The sequence below is a fragment of the Aquarana catesbeiana genome, linkage group LG02, assembly GCF_042186555.1.
Source record: "Aquarana catesbeiana isolate 2022-GZ linkage group LG02, ASM4218655v1, whole genome shotgun sequence".
Classification (NCBI taxonomy): Eukaryota; Metazoa; Chordata; class Amphibia; order Anura; family Ranidae; genus Aquarana; species Aquarana catesbeiana.
Window position 1 is genome coordinate 753,879,413 of NC_133325.1, and position 20,710 is coordinate 753,900,122.

The 20,710-nt window shown below is 43.7% G+C and overlaps 1 protein-coding gene across 5 annotated transcripts in view; it reads left to right on the forward strand.

Moving 5' to 3' along the window:
- The first annotated feature begins 2,606 nt into the window (after positions 1-2,606).
- ITSN1 (intersectin 1) overlaps positions 2,607-20,710 on the forward strand; it is a 260,698-nt gene continuing 242,594 nt past the window's right edge. For 2 of the 5 annotated variants that reach the window (XM_073617162.1, XM_073617165.1), the window contains exon 1: positions 2,607-2,772. The gene's annotated coding sequence lies outside the window, so the exon portion shown is untranslated. Of the gene's footprint in view, positions 2,773-15,608; positions 15,750-20,710 lie in introns of all 5 variants that reach the window. The other 3 variants (XM_073617164.1, XM_073617166.1, XM_073617167.1) reach the window with 3 other exon arrangements.

Sequence of the window (20,710 nt, forward strand, 5' to 3'; positions counted from 1 at the left end):
TCAGGGCTGCTTCACACCAGATGCTTTCCAGTGGGTTTTTAACCACTTGCCTACCGGCACTTTTACCCCCTTCCTGCCCAGGCCAATTTTCAGCTTTCAATGCTATTGCACTTTGAATGAAAATTGCGCGGTCATGCAACCCATATGACATTTTTATAATTCTTTTCACACAAATAGAGCTTTCTTTTGGTGGTATTCAATCACCACTTGTTTTTTTTTTTTTTTTTTGCTAAACAAATGAAAAAAGACTAACAATTTAGAAAAAAAAAACTTTTTTTTACGTTTCTGCTATAAAATTTAGCAAATAAGTAATTTTTCTCCTTCACTGATGGGTGCTGATGAGATTGCACTGATGAGGCTGCACTGATGCGGCACTGATGAAGCTGCACTGATGGGCGCTGATGAGGCTACACAGATATGTGGCACTGATAGGCAGCACTGATAAGCGGCACTGATAGGTGGCATTGATGGGCACTGACAAGCATCACCGATGGGCACTGATAGGCAGCACTTGTGGGCACTGACGGGCATCACTAATGGGCACTGACAGGCAGCACTGATGAGCATTGACAGGCATCACCGATAGGCACTGATAGGCAGCACTTGTGGGCACTGACGGGCATCACTAATGGGCACTGACAGGCAGCACTGATGAGCATTGACAGGCATCACTGATGGGAACTGATTGGCAGCACTTGTGGGCACTGACAGGCAGCACTGATGAGCATTGACAGGCATCACTGATGGGAACTGATTGGCAGCACTTGTGGGCACTGACAGGCAGCACTGATGAGCATTGACAGGCATCACTGATGGGAACTGATTGGCAGCACTTGTGGGCACTGACAGGCAGCACTGATGAGCATTGACAGGCATCACTGATGGGAACTGATTGGCACCACTAATGGGCACTGACAGGCAGCACTGATGAGCACTGACAGGCACTGATTGGTAGCACTTGTGGGTACTGTTGGGGCTGCACTGATCATCAGGACACTGATGATCAGTGTAGATGTCCCCTGTGTGGATTTGCCAATGATCAGCTTGCCTCTACTCGCGTGCTGTCAGCGTGAGGAGAGGACTGCCGATAGCCGTAAAAACGTGTTTACACTGTTAACAGCTGTTAATGGACACAGCTGGTCACATGGTAGAGAGCCGCCGTGATTGGCTCTTTACCCCGATCTATGATCAGCTGTATCTGAAGGACACAGCGATTGCAGGTCCCTGCTGATGCGTGCTGCAGGGGGTGTGGAGGCAGCGCGATCATGGGAGGACGTCAATAGGCACCCCCCACCCCGGCAATGTGGGCCCGCGCTGTAGCCATCTTTCTGCTATAGTTGGCATGGCCCTAGTTCACACCAGTACGGTCAGTTCCAACAAAAGTACAACCTGCTGCATTTTTTTTTCTCTTTTTGCCTGGAATACATCAAAGTGTGTGTAAACGCACCGGAATGCAGATTGTCCTAATGAAAATAAAAAAAGAGAAAAAATAATGAACAGGACTGCATTAAAAAGTATGCAAAAATGCATCAGAAACGCTGAAGTTGTGGTGTAGAGTAGACAAGCCCTGAGGCCTGTGATGTGGGAACATGTGGTAGGTAGGTAGGTGTAGGTGTGGTAGGTGCTGCTGTGCTGCAGCGACATTCCTTTTAATGGCACCCCAATGCACTAAGGCCTCATTTAGTCTTGCTTTGCCCTCTGAAGAGAAATCCTCATTCGGATCGCTCTCCAGAGAGCGTTTGACAGGCGGTGAGGAGATGTTGTATCGCCTCCTCACCGCCTGGTTTTACCCCCTGCAAGGCAACCGCCTGCATTGTGCGCAGTTGCGGCTCGGCCCCATTCACTTGAATTGATTTTTTGTTTAGCGAACGATAAACGAACCCTTTAACGCCTTCTTTTGCAGGGTGTCCGTGTTTTATGTACGTTTGCGGTGGTGATGGGACCACTTTAAACCATAACACATTCAAGGCCTTCTTGCTCACAATTAAATATTTCCTCACAGTCTGATTCTTAAGGCCTAATCAGGCAGAGACTAGTTTGTGACAGATATACTTTTATTTGGGATCTGCTGACAGGACTGGCCAGATTTGATTGCCTGCTCCTTTAAGTAACGGGCTGTGGAGTGACGTCACCAGCCCCGGGCGTTCTATTATCATTAACCCACCACTCCCTCACGTCACGTGTGAATCAAGCGCCCGCTGCTGCGGCGGCCATCTTGGTTCCTGGCAAACACAGTTTTCCTCCGAGCTGCCCTTTTCCCACCTTGGCCCGGCACAATGATTTAAAAAAAATCATCCCAGCTCGTACTTATGTTGCTTTCGCATACATAATAGAACGTAAACCAACGCTCCTTTTCTAAGGGAACCGGGAAGGGGGGAAAACGACTCTGATTCTTCTAGCGCGCTTTACGACACTGCACGTTGCCTATCCTGATGTGTAGCGGCGGGCGCTGTAAAACTCTCCTTCCCTGACTACAAATGGCCGCCAGTCGCAGACAGCCGCGTCTGCCTGATGACGTCACATCTCCTTGCCGCATCTACGCGAAGAATGCATCGAGCCGCCTTATAGGCGGGAGGGTGGGAAAGGGGGCGTGGCTGTCGGCGTGTCCGATTGGCCGGCCGCGGTGCGGCGTCAGTGAGTGGCTGGGAGGAGGCGCTGTGGGTGAGGGGCGCTCTGATTCTTCTACACACCAGAGCTGCCAGCGAGGGAGCGAGGCGGAGGGGGGAGATGTGTGACCGGAGCCGCCTGCCCTGAGACCGGGAGCGCTATGAGGTGAGGGAGGGGGGACCACTCCTTCTCATTGTGAGGGGGCGGAGCTCAGCATCCAGGGGTCACCTTATAACATGTCCTGCCTGAGTCTGCAGAGCGCTGTAACCCATAGCAACCCCCCTGACCTGGCTGCTGCAGGACTAGGCCAACACACACACACAGTGTCCGCTGTCAGAGCGCCCCCTACAGCGGGACAGTGAGCAGTAATGGGGGTCACCATCCGTATTCTCATCCAGAGGATGGAGGGGTCACCTATCCCATAATACAAGGAGGGGGCAGGTTTATTCTGCATAGTGCTGTCACCCATAGCAACCAGTCAGAGCCCATCCCCCTCACTACTGATTGAGTGTCACATATCATAGGATCTCTTATCTGGAGGGGGAATGATTGCTTCATCCTGTGACAGTGATGTATAGACTTATTCAGCAAGGTGTGGTTACCGACAGCAACCCGATGGGGCCAAAGTTCTGTAACCCATAACAACTAGTTGAGGTAGTTATGACTGGTTGCTATGGTTTACGGAACTTTGGTTATGACTGGTTACAATGGCACATAGGTTGTGACTGGTTGCCATGGGTTACAGCACATTATGACTGGTTGCTGTGGTCTTTAGCACATAGGTTGCCACGGATTACAGCACATAGGTTTTGACTGGTTGCCATAGGTTACAGCGCATGGGTTATGACTGGTTGCTATGGGTTACAGCACTGTTTTCTAAGCCATAGCAACCAGTTGTGACCTAGGTGCCATAAGCCATAGCAACGTGCGGTGACCTGTGTGCTGTAAGCCGTAGCAACGAGCGGTGACCTGGGTGCCATAAGCCGTAGCAACGTGCGGTGACCTGGGTGCCATAAGCCGTAGCAACGTGCGGTGACCTGGGTGCCATAAGCCGTAGCAACGTGCGGTGACCTGGGTGGCGTAAGCCATAGCAACGTGCGGTGACCTGGGTGGCGTAAGCCATAGCAACGTGCGGTGACCTGGGTGGCGTAAGCCATAGCAACGTGCGGTGACCTGGGTGGCGTAAGCCATAGCAACGTGCGGTGACCTGGGTGGCGTAAGCCGTAGCAACGTGCGGTGACCTGGGTGGCGTAAGCCGTAGCAACGTGCGGTGACCTGGGTGGCGTAAGCCGTAGCAACGTGTGGTGACCTGGGTGGCTTAAGCCGTAGCAACGTGTGGTGACCTGGGTGGCTTAAGCCATAGCAACGTGCGGTGACCTGGGTGCCGCGGGCCGTAGCATCAGGCAGTGACCTGGGTGCAGCAGGACATGGCAACCAGTCATATCTCATCTCCCTGACTGTACTGTTTCCTAATAAAGTATCCGCTATAGAATCTCTGTCTGGAAGGGGGAGGGGGGGTTGTGGAAGTGAGCACGTGTCATTTATAATGTTCTCATCTAGAGGGTTAGATCGCTGTATCCCGTAACAACGATAGACTTGTTCTGTGAAGTGCCATCACCTATGGCAACCAATCAGAAACTATAGGATCTCTATCTTGAGGAAATCTGACCAGTGGGAATGTTTACATGTAATTTTTTCATCTAGAATGACAGATGACAGCATCCTATGATAGGGATGTACAGACTTACTCTGCAAAGTGCTGTAACCTATGGCAACTATATATATATATATATATATATATATATATATTTGTCAGATCTATCTGCAGGGGTCATTGATCTGATGACCTGTGGAAATGATTGCACGTTGGGTGTAATAGTCTCATCTAGAAGGATAGATCGCTGTATCCTGTAACAGGGGTACAACCTTGTTCTGCAAAGTTCCATCCCCTATGGCAACCAATCAGAATCCATCTTCCGGAGTTCACTGTTTCCTAGTAAAGTGTCACACTTCGATCTCCATCTATGGGGAGAATGGCTGAGATGGCCAGTGAAAGATTACATGTTTTTTAAGATCTGTTCATCTACGAGGACGGATTACTTCTTCATGTGAATGGGATGTACATACTTATTCTGCAAAGTGCTGTAACCCATAACAACCAATCAGAGCCCATCTCTGACTGTCGTGTTTAATAAGAAATCCTGTGTTTGTCACTTTATATCTGGAGGGGGAATTGATATGATGTAAAGAAAAAAAATGGAACAAAGTAATGTCCCAAAGAAGAGCTACAAGGAAGATATCCTTATTCTTCGGGACTTTACTTTGTTACATTTTTTTTTTTTCTTTCTTCACATTTTGATTTATTTGATCTTTGGAGGTATCTCGTCTCACTGATGAATCGGTTATTATCATTAATACATGTTTCTAGTAAGCAACCTAGGAGAGCGGATTCCATGTTTGTTCTTAATCCATTTGAATTGAAATGATCATGGAAAGCACTGCGTAAACTGTTGGCGCTATATAAATCCTGTATAATAATAATAATCATGTCATGTGTAATATTCTCATTTAGAGGAATAGATCAATGTATCCTGTAACAAGGATACAGACTTGTTCTGCAAAGTGCCATCACCTATAGCAACCAATCAGAACTCATCTGATAATACTTCTTTCTACTATAGGATCTCTATCTAGAGGGAGAATTAATATGACAAGTGGAAGTGGTTAAATCATTTTCAATATTTTCATCTAGAAGGATAGATTGCTGCATCCTGTGACAGGGATGTACTGACATATTCTGCAAACTGCTGTAACCAATCGTAACCCAGCTCCCTGACTGTACTCTTTCCTAATAAAGTATCAAATTTCAGGATCTCCATCTGGCAGGGGTATTGATATGATGACCTGTGGAAACGATCACATCATTTGTAATATCCTCATCTATAGGGATAGATCACTGTATCCCAGAACAGGGATGGAGACTTGTTCTGCAAAGTGCAGTCACTGATGGCAACCAATCAGAACCCCTCTGATATTATTGTTTCCTAAAATAGGATCTCTATTTGGAGGGGGGATTGATGTGCCCAATGGAAATAGTTAAATGTATTATGTAATATTTGCATCTAGAAGGACAGATCACTGAATCCTGTGACAGAGATGTTCAGGCTTGGGGCCGGTTCACACATGTGCAGTATGTTTTTTTGCATTGTGTGTTAAGCGTATTTTACATTTGTTTTCGGTGTGCTGCCGTTGGAGTGTGGAGGATGTGCATTTTGATGAAAGCGCATCAAGGATGCAGCATGCAGGACTCTTTTTTTTTTTTTTTTTTTAATGCAGACCTAACGCACTTTTTGCTTTAACCCAGGTTTCTCTTGTGCTTAACTGGGATTTCCAGGACCAGTGAGCATTGGCAAATTGGTCCCCTACCTATACTGACCCCCAATGAAAAAAGAGCAACTTCTGCACTGACCACTAATGTTAGAGGACAATTATTACCGTCTGTTTCCTTTCTGTTATTCGATTCTTTTCACAATTTTTTTACTTAAAGTGGGGCTTCAGGCAGAAAATTTAGTCCTGCTAGATCACTTCAGGCTGTTGCAGGTATAGCTATGTACAACATTAAAAATAAGTGCCTATTAGAGCTGCACAATTGTTAAAAAATTGCGATCTCGATCTCTGTTGCAGAGTTTGCCGATTCTTTCATATAACAAGTGGAGAGACTTATCTGCTCACTCAGCTGTCAAAAGAAAACATTCGGGCATTCTGACAAATTTTTAATATGAAACATTGTAACTAACAGCTTCCTTCTTAGATCAAAGGGATACACTTCTGTTTGTAACGAAAAATCTGGGCAGTCTGCCAAGTTATTAATATGAAACATTGTAACTAAGGCTTCCTTCATAGATCAAAGATAGATCTGTTTGTAAAGAAAAAATCCAGGCAGTCTGCCAAGTTTTCAACAACGTGTAAATGCAGGAAGTTTAACCACTTCCCGACCGCCGCACGACTATGTACGTCCTAATTTTGAACGGGGATATCGTTGCTATGGCAGCAGTTAGCTGCCATAACCCCCGGTATCCCCGTTTTCGTGCGGCGGCCGGCTTTCAGATAAAAGTGGTCCCTGCGGTGGATTCGCCGCGAGATCACTTTTATCGGTGGCGGGAGAGGGGCCCCCCCCTCCCGCCGCGATCCGGTGCCCTCCGCCGCTTACCGGAGCCGTCGGTAGCGGCGGAGGCGATTGCGTCCTGCTCAGTGGTTTGTCTGGAGACGAGTGAGGCCAAGATGGCGCTCACTCGTTTCCATGACACTGCTGGGCGGAAGCGACGTCAAAACGTCACTTCCGTCCACGCCTCTTAAAGGCATATTTTTTCAAATGTCATTTTTCTAAATGACTTTTTTTTTTTTTTTTTTTTTTTTTTTTTATTGCATTTTAGTGTAAATGTGAGATCTGAGGTCTTTTTGACCCCAGATCTCATATTTAAGAGGTCCTGCCATGCTTTTTTCTATTACAAGGGATGTTTACATTCCTTGTAATAGGAATAAAAGTGACACAATTTTTTATTTTTTTTTAAACAGTGTAAAAATAAATAAAATATTGTAAAATAAATAATAAAAATAAAAAAAAAAAATTTTTTAAACCCCCCTGTCCCGACGAGCTCGCGCGCAGAAGCGAACGCATACGCGAGTAGCGCCCGCATATGAAAACGGTGGTCAAACCACACATGTGAGGTATCGCCGCGACCGGTAGAGCGAGAGCAATAATTCTAGCCCTAGACCTCCTCTGTAGCGCAAAATATGCAACCTGTAGAATTTTTTAAACGTCGCCTATGGAGATTTTTGAGGGTAAAAGTTTGACGCCATTCCACGAGCGGGCGCAATTTTCAAACATGACATGTTGGGTATCAATTTACTTGGCGTAACATTATATTTCACAATATAAAAAAAAATTGGGATAACTTTACTGTTTTAATTTTTTATTAAAAAAAGTGAATTTTTTCCAAAAAAAGTGCGCTTATAAGACCGCTGCGCAAATACGGTGCAAAAAAAAGTATTGCAATGACTGCCATTGTATTCTCTAGGGTGTTAGAAGAAAAACCATATATAATGTTCGGGGGTTCTAAGTAATTTTCTAGCAGAAAAACCTGTTTTAAACATGTAAACACCTAAAATCCAAAACGAGGCTGGTCCTTAAGTGGTTAAAGTCTAAATATTTTTCCTCTCACTTCTTTCTTAAGTTAAAATCCAATACTTTTTGCTAGAAAATTACTTGGAACCCCCAAATATATATATATTTTAGCAGAGACCCTATGGAATAAAATGGCAGTTGCTGCAATATTTGATGTCACACTGTATTTGCCCAGCGGTCTTTCAAATGCAATTTTTTTGGAAAAAAAATACACTTCAATGAATAAAAACAAAACAAAAATGAAAACGCTGCGAAAATCGTGATCTATCTTCTAAGCAAAGAAAATCGTGATTTCATTTTAGCCAGAATCGTGCAACTCTAGTGCCTATACTGTTTAAAATTCTGTGATATACAGTCTCGCCCCGGTCTAAACATGCTCAGTTGCTTTCCATTTTTAGGGACTGCTGAGGTTTTAGAGGCCGATCTGCTGACAGCCCTAAAGCCGAATTAAACCCTCCTATCCTTTGCAGCCAAGGAAGCTGCTTCTGTTTGACCTGCAACTGCCATGGTGCTGCACATGTGATCATTTATGACTCCAGCCGTTTGTTGGTTTTGACAATTTGAGGACACAATCAAATGTAACAGTTTGCATTTCCAGCATTCCAGGAATGTAACTGTTTTTGAAACCAGTAACTTGATGGGTTTAGTTCCGATTTATGATTTACTGCTGAGGCTTTGGGCTTCAGCAAAATGGCAGCCTCCAGCAAGAAGAAACAGTAGCAATGCTGAAAGCCATTTACAGCACACACACATTTTGGTAGCATAATTATTAATGTGGTATATATGTTCCTTGCTAAAGAACATTATTATTATTTTTTTTTTTTAATCAAGTTATGGGTAAAGTTCCGCTTTAAAATGTTATACAGAGCAGGGATCAGTAAATAAATGATCTGCCCAGGGGGTCAGATATGCTAGGTATGCTATCCAGGGTGGTTAACAATCAATGTTGGTGTGTTCTTTTTTTTTTTTTAAATCAGTTTTTATTTTTCATCAAATTTATTTTAATAAAATGCTTTTGGATTAAAACTAAAGACAGTTTTCTATTTAAGATAAATTAATAATTTAGTTATTCAGCATGAAATGGAGCTTAGTTGTATAGCATGAGGCTCTTTATTTTCTGCAATATTTAAATTTTTGGTAAACTCATTCAATGAATCCAAGCTCTGCCACCTAAGATAACATGGACTGCATTGATGCATTCACACAATTTCACAGTAACCATGAGATAAAACAAAGTTCAGGAATATTCCTTTATCCCATTGTTTTGCAAATCTATGTACACTACAAACTGTATAATTGAATCAGTTCTGATATCGCTGTTTTACTAACCTGATAGCTTATTATTCTAAATGGGAAACCTTCATTTTGTTTGCAAATATTTAAAGATTATAACTACCAACAAGAATGAGTCCTTACATTTAAAGAGCACCTGTCATTTCAGATCCATCATGGCAGAGCCTGCCACCTGCTGCCGCTGCATCCCTCGCCTTGTTGTATCACTGCCACATCACCAGCCATCCCATTAAAGTGAATGGGACTGTCGGAGTCAACAGCGGGTCAGAGCAGGAGCTGCTACTGGACAGAGATGACAGCTGCTCTTTAAAAATTATGATTTAAATCAAATCCACCCTGATGCTATCCATATTATATATTCTGATTGATATAGTGTGTGTGTGTGAGATATATATTATTTTCATTCTGTAATTTAGTTATTACTCTAATGTACCATCAAGTGTAGTTATAATTATTTTTAACAAGGATTTCCTGAAACCTGAACAATATTTAAAGGGTTTCTCTGGAGTAAAAAGGGGTTGTGAGCAGGGTGGATGTGATTTAAATCAACTCCATTTTAACCACTTCAGCCCCGGAAGGTTTTACCCCCTTCCTGACCAGAGCACTTTTTACAATTCGGCACTGCGTCGCTTTAACTGCTAATTGCGCGGTCATGCAATGCTGTACCCAAACGAAATTTGCGTCCTTTTCTTCCCACAAATAGAGCTTTCTTTTGATAGTATTTGATCACCTCTGCCGTTTTTATTTTTTGCGCTATACACGGAAAAAGACCGAAAATTTTGAAAAAAAATGATATTTTCTACTTTTTGTTCTAAAAAAAATCCAATAAACTCAATTTTAGTCATACATTTAGGCCAAAATGTATTCGGCCACATGTCTTTGGTAAAAAAAATGTCAATAAGTGTATATTTATTGGTTTGCGCAAAAGTTATAGCGTCTACAAACTAGGGTACATTTTCTGGAATTTACACAGCCTTTAATTTATGACTGCCTATGTCGTTTCTTGAGGTGCTAAAATGGCAGGGCAGTACAAAACCCCCCCAAATGACCCCATTTTGGAAAGTAGACACCCCAAGGAATTTGCTGAGAGGCATGTTGAGCCCATTGAATATTCATTTTTTTTGTCCCAAGTGATTGAACAATGACAAAAAAAAAAAAAAAAAAAAAAAATTACAAAAAGTTGTCACTAAATGATATATTGCTCACACAGGCCATGGGCATATGTGGAATTGCACCCCAAAATACATTTAGCTGCTTCTCCTGAGTATGGGGATACCACATGTGTGAGACTTTTTGGGAGCCTAGCCGCGTACGGGGCCCCGAAAACCAATCACTGCCTTCAGGATTTCTAAGGGCGTACATTTTTGATTTTACTCCTCACTACCTATCACAGTTTTGAAGGCCATAAAATGCCCAGATGACATAAAACCCCCCCAAATGACCCCATTTTGGAAAGTAGACACCCCAAGCTATTTGCTTTGAGGCATGTTGAGTCCATGGAATGTTTTATATTTTGACACAAGTTGCGGGAAAGTGACAAATTTTTTTTTTTTTTTTTTTTTTTTGCACAAAGTTGTCACTAAATGATATATTGCTCACACAGGCCATGGGCATATGTGGAATTGCACCCCAAAATACATTTAGCTGCTTCTCCTGAGTATGGGGATACCACATGTGTGGGACTTTTTGGGAGCCTAGCCGCGTACGGGGCCCCGAAAACCAAGCACCGCCTTCAGGATTTCTAAGGGCGTACATTTTTGATTTTACTCCTCACTGCCTATCACAGTTTCGGAGGCCATGGAATGCCCAGGTGGCACAAACCCCCCCCAAATGACCCCATTTTGGAAAGTAGACACCCCAAGCTATTTGCTGAGAGGCATGGTGAGTATTTTGCAGCTCTCATTTGTTTTTGAAAATAAAGAAAGACGAGAAAAAAAAATTTTTTTTTTTCTTTTTTCAATTTTCAAAACTTTGTGACAAAAAGTGAGGTCTGCAAAATACTCACTATACCTCTCATCAAATAGCTTGGGGTGTCTACTTTCCAAAATGGGGTCATTTGGGGGGTTTTTTTGCCACCTGGGCATTCCATGGCCTCCGAAACTGTGATAGGCAGTGAAGAGTGAAATCAAAAATTTACGGCCTTAGAAAGCCTGAAGGCGGTGCTTGGTTTTCGGGGTCCCGTACGCGGCTAGGCTCCCAAAAAGTCCCACACATGTGGTATCCCCGTACTCAGGAGAAGCAGCAGAAAGTATTTTGGGGTGTAATTTCACATATTCCCATGGCATGTTTGAGCAATATATCATTTAGTGACAACTTTGCGCAAAAAAAAATAAAAAAAATTAAAAATTGTCTCTTTCCCGCAACTTGTGTCACAATATAAATTATTCCATGGACTCAACATGACTCTCAGCAAATAGCTTGGGGTGTCTACTTTCCAAAATGGGGTCATTTGGGGGGGTTTTGAACTGTCCTGGCATTTTATGCACAACATCTAGAAGCTTATGTCACACATCACCCACACTTCTAACCACTTGAAGACAAAGCCCTTTCTGACACTTATTGTTTACATAAAAAAATAATTTTTTTTTGCAAGAAAATTACTTTGAACCCCCAAACATTATATATTTTTTTTAAAGCAAATGCCCTACAGATTAAAATGGTGGGTGTTTCATTTTTTTTTTTCACACAGTATTTGCGCAGCGATTTTTCAAACGCATTTTTTGGGGAAAAAACACACTTTTTTACATTTTAATGCACTAAAACACACTATATTGCCCAAATGTTTGATGAAATAAAAAAGATGATCTTAGGCCGAGTACATGGATACCAAACATGACATGCTTTAAAATTGCGCACAAACGTGCAGTGGCGACAAACTAAATACATTTTTAAAAGCCTTTAAAAGCCTTTACAGGTTACCACTTTAGATTTACAGAGGAGGTCTACTGCTAAACTTACTGCCCTCGATCTGACCTTTGCGGCGATACCTCACATGCATGGTGCAATTGCTGTTTACATTTGACGCCAGACCGACGCTTGCGTTCGCCTTAGCGCGAGAGCAGGGGGGACAGGGGTGCTTTTTTTTTTTTTTTTTTTTTTTCTTTATTATTATTATTTTTTTATCTTATTTTTAAACTGTTCCTTTCATTTTTTTTTTTTTTTTAATCATTTTTATTGTTATCTCAGGGAATGTAAATATCCCCTATCATAGCAATAGGTAGTGACAGGTACTCTTTTTTGCAAAAATTGGGGTCTATTAGACCCTAGATTTCTCCTCTGCCCTCAAAGCATCTGACCACACCAAGATCGGTGTGATAAAATGCTTTCCCAATTTCCCAATGGCGCTGTTTACATCCGGCGAAATCTAAGTCATAAAATGCTCGTAGCTTCCGGTTTCTTAGGCCATAGAGATGTTTGGAGCCACTCTGGTCTCTGATCAGCTCTATGGTCAGCTGGCTGAATCACCGGCTGCATTTTCAGGTTCCCTGTTGAGACAGGAGAGCCAGAGAAAAACACGGAAGACGTTGGGGGGGGGAGGGGCATTCCCTCCCACTGCTTGTAAAAGCAGTCTAGAGGCTAATTAGCCGCTAGGATTGCTTTTACATGAAAGCCGACCGCTGGCTGAAAAGAATGATACCAAGATGATACCTAAACCTGCAGGCATCATTCTGGTATAACCACTCAAAGTCGTGAATGGCGTACCTGAAGACAAAAAAATGGTTAACAATAAAGCACAGTAAACGGTAAGGTATAAAAAATTGCATACCTGAAAAGCAAACATGATAAAACATAATAACAATAAAACATTGCAGAATATAATACAGTAAAAAAGAACAGAACAATAGAGAGAGAGAATAGAGAGAGAAAGAACAATAAAACGACAACTATTTTTTTTTTATTTTATATTTTTGTATGTGTTTTTTTTTTTTTTTACACTTTTTTTTGTAACTAACTTTTATAACTGTAACCGGTTCCAGGTTCGGGTCTCTCAAAATGCGATGGCATCTTGGGAGACCCTGTGAAAGTGTGCCTAGTCTGTGCAATGCTGTACCCTACGCTAATACTCAGCTAGTGAATGGTAGCGTTCAAAACATTCACCAATGCAAAGACCAGGATTGTCAGGACAGGAGGGACAATAATAGCGGGTGTCACGCCTATATCCGCGTTTGCTGCAGACACGACATCTTTTTTGGGGGGTTCGTTGGGTAGGGGTACTCGGGAGGACATAAAGAAAATGCCTCTCATGCAGCCGACTGCATTTGGTTGGGGATGTGAATGGGGGAAGTACGGGCGCTGCAGAAGTGGTGGGTTCCCAATTAGGATTGGCGAATGCAGCAGGAAGGGCACTATGGGCACGACGGGCCTGTGTTCGTCTTCTTGGTGGCAGCGGGACACTACTTGTGCTTGCCACCTCACCAGCTTGAACTGCACTTATGGGACTCGCCACGTCACCAAGTGTTACTGCAGTGCTGGTTTGACTACGACCGGGCTGTACTAGGCCGCTGGTGCTTGCCAGTTCACCAAAACGCTACCAAAAAAACTGTTAGCGATCGCAAGGATCAGGCCTGACTCTGCGAACGCTGCAGTTATGCGTTTAGTGTTTTGTAAGTGACAGTGATCGATCGATACTGCACTTGGGTGGGCTGGGCTGGGCCGGGCGGAGGGGCAAAACGCAGGTGCTAGCAGGTATCTGGGCTGATCCCGCTAACACTGCGTTTGTGGGAACCCTAAACTGCTGGGGACGCTAGTATAGATCTGATCGGATCAGATATTGATCCGATCAGATACTATACCACTAAGGGAGGCGTATGCTGCGTGCGTGGGTGTTAGCGGTACTGGCGCTAACCTGACGCTGCCTGGGGCTGGTGCTTGCCAGTTCACCAAAACGCTACCAGAAAAACTGTTAGCGATCGCAGGGATCAGGCCTGACTCTGCGAACGCTGCAGTTATGTGTTTAGTGTTTTGTAAGTGTCAGTGATCGATCGATACTGCACTTGGGTGGGCTGGGCTGGGCCGGGCGGAGGGGCAAAACGCAGGTGCTAGCAGGTATCTGGGCTGATCCCGCTAACACTGCGTTTGTGGGAACCCTAAACTGCTGGGGACGCTAGTATAGATCTGATCAGATCAGATATTGATCCGATCAGATACTATACCACTAAGGGAGGTGTACGGTGCGTGCGTGGGTGTTAGCGGTACTGGCGCTAATCTGACGCTGCCTGGGGCTGGTGCTTGCCAGTTCACCAAAACGCTACCAAAAAAACTGTTAGCGATCGCAGGGATCAGGCCTGACTATGCGAACGCTGCAGTTATGCGTTTAGTGTTTTGTAAGTGACAGTGATCGATCGATACTGCACTTGGGTGGGCCGGGCGGAGGGGCAAAACGCAGGTGCTAGCGGGTATCTGGGCTGATCCCGCTAACACTGCGTTTTCGGGAACCCTAAACTGCTGGGGACGCTAGTATAGATCTGATCGGATCAGATATTGATCCGTACAGATACTATACCACTAAGGGAGGCGTATGCTGCGTGCGAGGGTGTTAGCGGTACTGGCGCTAATCTGACGCTGCCTGGGGCGACGCATATCACCGCCGGGCGATCAGGGGGCTAAACCTTTATTAGGTAATAAACGGCGGGTGCCCTGACACTATAAAAAATAAACAAACTAACCAGCGTCACCCGTAACACTTATATGGTGATCAGTGGTGAAAGGGTTAACTAGGGGGCAATCAAGGGGTTAAAACATTTATTAGATAGTATATGGGGGTCCCTGTCGCTATAAAACGCTGACGGCGAACCTAAATATTTACGTCTCTAACTAGCGTCACCAGCGACACTAATACAGCGATCAGAAAAATGATCGCTTAGTGACACTGGTGACAGGGGGTGATCAAGGGGTTAAAACTTTATTAGGGGGGGTTAGGGGGGTATCCTAGACCTAAAGGGGGGTAATATTCACTGCCCTAACACTGTAACTGTCACAAACTGACATTATGCAGTAATCAGAAAAAAAAAAAAAAAAAAAAAAAAAAATACTGCTAATGTCAGTTTGTGACGGGGGGGGGGGGTGATTGGGGGGGGATCGGGGGGCGATCGGGGGGGGATCGGGGGTGTAAGGTATGCCTGGCATGTTCTACTGTGTGTGTTTGTGTGTTGTGCACTTACATGTCTTCTCTCCTCGGCGCTGGGACGGAAACTGCCAGACCGAGGAGAGATGACATCACATCCTCTGCCTGTGTGAAACTATACACAGGCAGAGGAGGATTCCCATTGGCTGGGAGCGATCGCGAGGGGGGGGCCACGATCGGATGGTCTCCCCCTCGCCTCCCGACGCTCCCAGTCAGATGCCGACCGCCGATGGCACCGGGGGGGGGTCCGATCGGACCCCCCGCCCGCGGGAGGCAGATCACGTACAGGTACGTGATTCTGCCTGCCCGTGCCATTCTGCCGACGTATATATACGTTAGGCGGTCGGCAAGTGGTTAAATCATAATTTTTAAAAAACAACTGTCATCTCTGTCCCGCAGCGGCTCCTCCTCTGACCCGCTGTTGACTCACCGACAGTCCCATTCACTTTAATAGGATGGCTGGTGATGCGGCAGTGACACAACAAGGTGAGGGACGTGATAAACAAGAACTGATTCTGGTGAGGGACGTGGCGGCAGCAGGTGAGTGGATCCCCTCTAACAGGCTCTGCCATGATGGATCTGAAATGACAGGTGCTCTTTAAATGTAAGGATTTATTCTTGTTGGTAGTTATAATCTTTTAATATTTGCAAACAAAATGAAGGTTTCCTATTTAGAATAATAAGCTGTCAGGTTAGTAAAACAGCGATATCAGAACCAATTCAATCATACAGTTTGTAGTGTACATAGATTTGCAAAACAATGGTATTAAGGAATATTCCTGAACTTTGTTTTATCTCATGGCTACTGTGAAATTGTGTGAATGCATCAATGCAGTGCATGTTATTTCAGCTTGCAGAGCTTGGATTTATTGAATGAGTTTACCAAAAATGTAAATTTTGCAGAATATACAGCCTCATGCTACATAACTAATCTCAATTTCATGCTAAATAAACTAAATTATTAATGTATCTTAAATAGAAAACAAACTTCAGAAAGATTTTTACTTCAAAAGCATTTAATAAAAATAAATTTGATAAAAAATCAAAAAAATCTTTTTATTTTATTTATTTTTTTTTTTTTTTAGCCACCCTGGTTGTGAGTCTGATCTAGAGGGATAGATCACTGTATCCTGTGACTAGAATGTACAGGCTTACTCTGTAAAGTGCTGTAACACATGGCCCAGCTCCTTTTCCTAGTAATGTCAAACATGGTCTCTCTCTGTAAAAATGTATATGATGACCAGAGGAAATGACCTATCATTTGTAATATTCTCATCTAGAAGGATAGATCTCTGCATCCTGTGACGGGAATGTGCTGTAACCCATGACAACTGTTCTTCTCCTCTGGGCCCTCTTGTGATTCAGGTGGATGGTACATGGAGCTCAACATTCAGGCGTCGCCATATCATGTCCTGGCTGGGTCTGCAGAGTGCCGTGACCCATAGCAACCTTTGAGAACTCTTCTTCCCCGATTGACTGCTTCAGTACTGATAAAAAGCCAACAGAGTGCCAGCTGTCAGATCGCCTTTTGCAGGCCCGTGACGTGATGAGCAATGGGGTTCCTTATTTATATTGTTCTTATCTTGAGGATGGCTGGATGGAGAGGTCACTTTGTCCCGTGATACAAGGGGATGTACAGAAATCAGCTCCCTTGTCTGTTTCCCATTAGAGTGTCGGGTATGTGATCCCCATATGGAGGAGAGTGGATATCATGACCAGTAAAATAATTACAGATTATCTGCAGTGTATTCAGTTTAGGTCAGTCCGTCTTGGTGTATCCTGCAATATGTGTCAACCATGCCAGAAGTCGCTGACTTAAAGGCTGAGTTCACACTGGCATTAGGAGCAGGCGTTTGAGAGGCATTAAAAAGGCCCCTCAAACGCCCATGCACAAGATACAATAGACAGCATATAGTGCTGTTCACACTAATGGCTCGTACACACGATCCGAAAATCAGATGAAAAATACCGCTTTTGGCGCGATCGTATGATAATCAGATCGTTAGTACAGAGCTTTTGAGAGCCGATCACAACAATTCATCCGATTTATTATTCGATCGGACAAGTACAAATTTTCCTTGTACGATTTTCGTTTAGTCAGTACAGTTTCGTCCAAAAATACAATACAAATACATTACAACACATGACTTCACTTCTGATTTGTGTGTGTTTTTTTTTTTTTTTTTTTCTGTCGTATGAGAATTTTCGTGACTTTAGTAACCTATTCAATTTCTACTTGCGACTATTGAGCGAAAAAAGTCAGACGATCTGTCGCCCGATTTTCGGATCGTGTGTACGGGTCATAAGGCTGCTTTCACACTGGGGCGTGCATTGACGGTAAAATGCCGCTAGTTTTGGTGGCGCTATTTGTTTAACCCCCACTAGCGGTCGAATAAAGGGTTAAATGTGCCTGCGCAGCACCGCTGCCAAAGAGCTTTGCAGGCTCTTCGGCAGCGGTGCTCATTCATTACAATGGGGAGGAGCGGTGGAGGAGTGACGTATACCCTGTTCCTTCACCGCCCCAAAAATGCTGCTTGCAGGACTTTTTTTAACGTCCTCCCAGCACATCGCCCCAGTGTGAAAGCAGTCGGGCTCTCCCCCTGGGACTGCAGGGGAGGTGTTTTTCAGGCGCTATTTTTAGCCCACAAGCGCCTCAAAAACGTTGCAGTGTGAAAGGGGTCGAAGCGTTAGCGTTGCATCAAAATTGAAGCCTCGTGTTGAGTCAGAGGGTGTTTGAAAGGCTTCAATGCCTCCCATTCAAGTCTATGGCAACACCTCGCAAATGCTCTGGCAGGCAGTTGCGGGGCGGTAAGATTCGTTAATTTACTGTAATGGAATAGGCATTTGTGGAGCAGTTTTAACTCATTTAATACTTGTAAAATGCCTGTCTAATGCCCATACTAAAGCTCATTGATGCCTGTCTGACGCCCATACTAACACCATGTAAACGCTATCGGAGCATTTGAGCGTTAGAAATTTAGGCAAGTATGAACAAACCCAAAGTGGATAAGTGGATGTAAACCCACTCTCATCCCTTCTAAACTACTGCCATAGGGGTTATCTATAAGGATATACATGCCTCCTGTATGTATCTTTACCTGTCAAATGTCTCCCCTCTGTCTGTTATTAGACCCGAAAAACTGCAGATTCTGTGGGCGGGTCTGTTGTCTGGAGCTCAGTGGGTGGAGTCGTGATGTCAGTAGACTCCCCGCCCACCTCTACACTCCCCTTGTCAACATGCATTTTCTCTTGTGTAATTTTTTTTTTTTACACTGAACTTCTGCTATGATCTCTAACATCCAGTCACAACCCAGGAAGGTCACCACATGACTTCAGCATGCCCAATCATGCTGAGGTGTGGGACAGCCAATCCTGGGAGAGCTGGAGAAGAAAGGAGGAGGGGATCTAAAGTACATTGAATGTCTCTCTCAGGCTCCTGCATGAGATATGTAAATCCCCTGTCGCTCACAGCAAGGGGGTGAAATAGACTCCTATTTCTTTTTCTGTCCATTTTTTTTATCTCACTGAAAAAAGAGGACTGCTCAGAGCTGGATTAACTCTTCCTGGCAAGACGCACAGATGACATGGAATTCTATACTGTGCAAGCCTTAATACATTTTTTTTTTTTTTTTTTTTTTTTTTGGGTTTACATCTACTTTACTGTTGCCCTTAAATCTAAGCCGAACAGCGCGTTGTCGATGAGATTGTTATCTGCAAGGAGTTACGATAATCAGTGGAAATAAATATAGATAATTTGTAATGTTCTCAGTATAGATCACTTCATATTCTGAAAAGTGCATTGACTGCCAGTGACTTACAGCAACCAGAAATTGTCTTGCTATATTGACTGCTGCCTTATAAGAGTGTTGGCAATATACTTCCTATCCAAAAAGGGGGTGTTTATATGGTGACCTTTTGAAATGACTAAATTTTTGTGTGTTTAGGGGGGGTTTATTTATGTTTTTATTATAACATCCAGAGTGATGTTTGAGGCTTAGTTCACACCTGTGTGTTTTGGGAACATGCACAAAAAATGCGCTTTCCCCAGTGCAGGAAAACATGCTGCCCTTTTGCAAAGGGTTCATCAGTGCCATTCATTCTTAGTGGCACCCCCATGCGTCGTGTTAATGCACGCCAAAACACATGGTACTGCAGTAAATTGTTAAAGTGGGTCAGGCATTCCTTTCGACCATTTCTCACACACAGGGCAGCCTACTGAAATTAAAGTGGTTGTAACCCTTCCTAATAACCAAACTCTCTTAACAGAAAAAAATCAAGCTTAAAGAGGTTGTGACTTGTGATCCTTCTCTCCCCCCGCCCCCCCCCCTCTTCACAGTTTGACCAGCTTCCGAAATGCATGTTACGCGATAGCTGTTGGATGCACAATGGACCAGGTGTAGGCGGGGGGGGGGCGCTTGTTCAGCGTCGGTACATTTACATTACAGCCAGGAATGACTTTGCTGCCGAGCATCTGTGCTCATGCCAATTGAACACAATCAGACTCAAGTGTCACTCATCACATCTGTTACCAAGATGGCGCAAGATGTAAACTGACCACGGTAGTATGGATCGGCTGCCATACTACCGTGGTCGGTTTTACTTGTAGGAGGAGCGGCACAGGCAGGATCAACCAGGTATATTGGAGCATTGTCAGTAGGGCTGGGCATTTTCTAAAAAAAAAAAAAAAAAAAAATCTACGATTTTTTTTTTTTTTTTTTTTTTTTTTTTTAAACTCGATTCATGATTCGAATCGAGGTGTGTGTTTTTTTTTTTTTGCTTAAATTTTGAATCGATTTGACCTCTCTACTCAATTCAAGATTTAAATCGATTTTTTTTCCCAGCCCTAATTGTCAGGCAGAAAAACAAAATGGACACAAATCGCTTGTAAATCGCTTAAATAGACAATTCAATATTTTTTCATTTTAGCCTTAACCACTTCAGCCCCGGAAGAATTTACCCCCTTCCTGACCAGAGCACTTTTTGCGATTCGGCACTGCGTCGCTTTAACTGACAATTGCGCGGTCGTGCGACGTGGCTCCCAAACAAAATTGACGTCCTTTTTTTCCCACAAATAGAAATTTGAAAAAAACTAATTTTTTACTTTTTGCTATAATAAATATCCCCCAAAAATATATAAAAAAAACGTTTTTTTTCCTCAGTTTAGGCCGATACGTATTCTTCTACATATTTCTGGTAAAAAAAATCGCAATAAGCGATTATTGATCGGTTTGCGCAAAAGTTATAGCGTTTACAAAATAGGGGATAGTTTTATGGCATTTTTATTAATTTTTTTAAATGGCGGCGATCAGCGATTTTTTTTTTTTTTTTTTTTATCGTGACTGCGACATTATAGCGGACACATCGGACATTTTTTACACATTTTTGGGACCATTGTCATTTATACAGCAATCAGTGCTATAAAAATGCACTGATTCCTGTGTAAATGACACTGGCAGTGAAGGGGTTAACCACTAGGGGGCGGGGAGGGGTTAAAGCAGTAC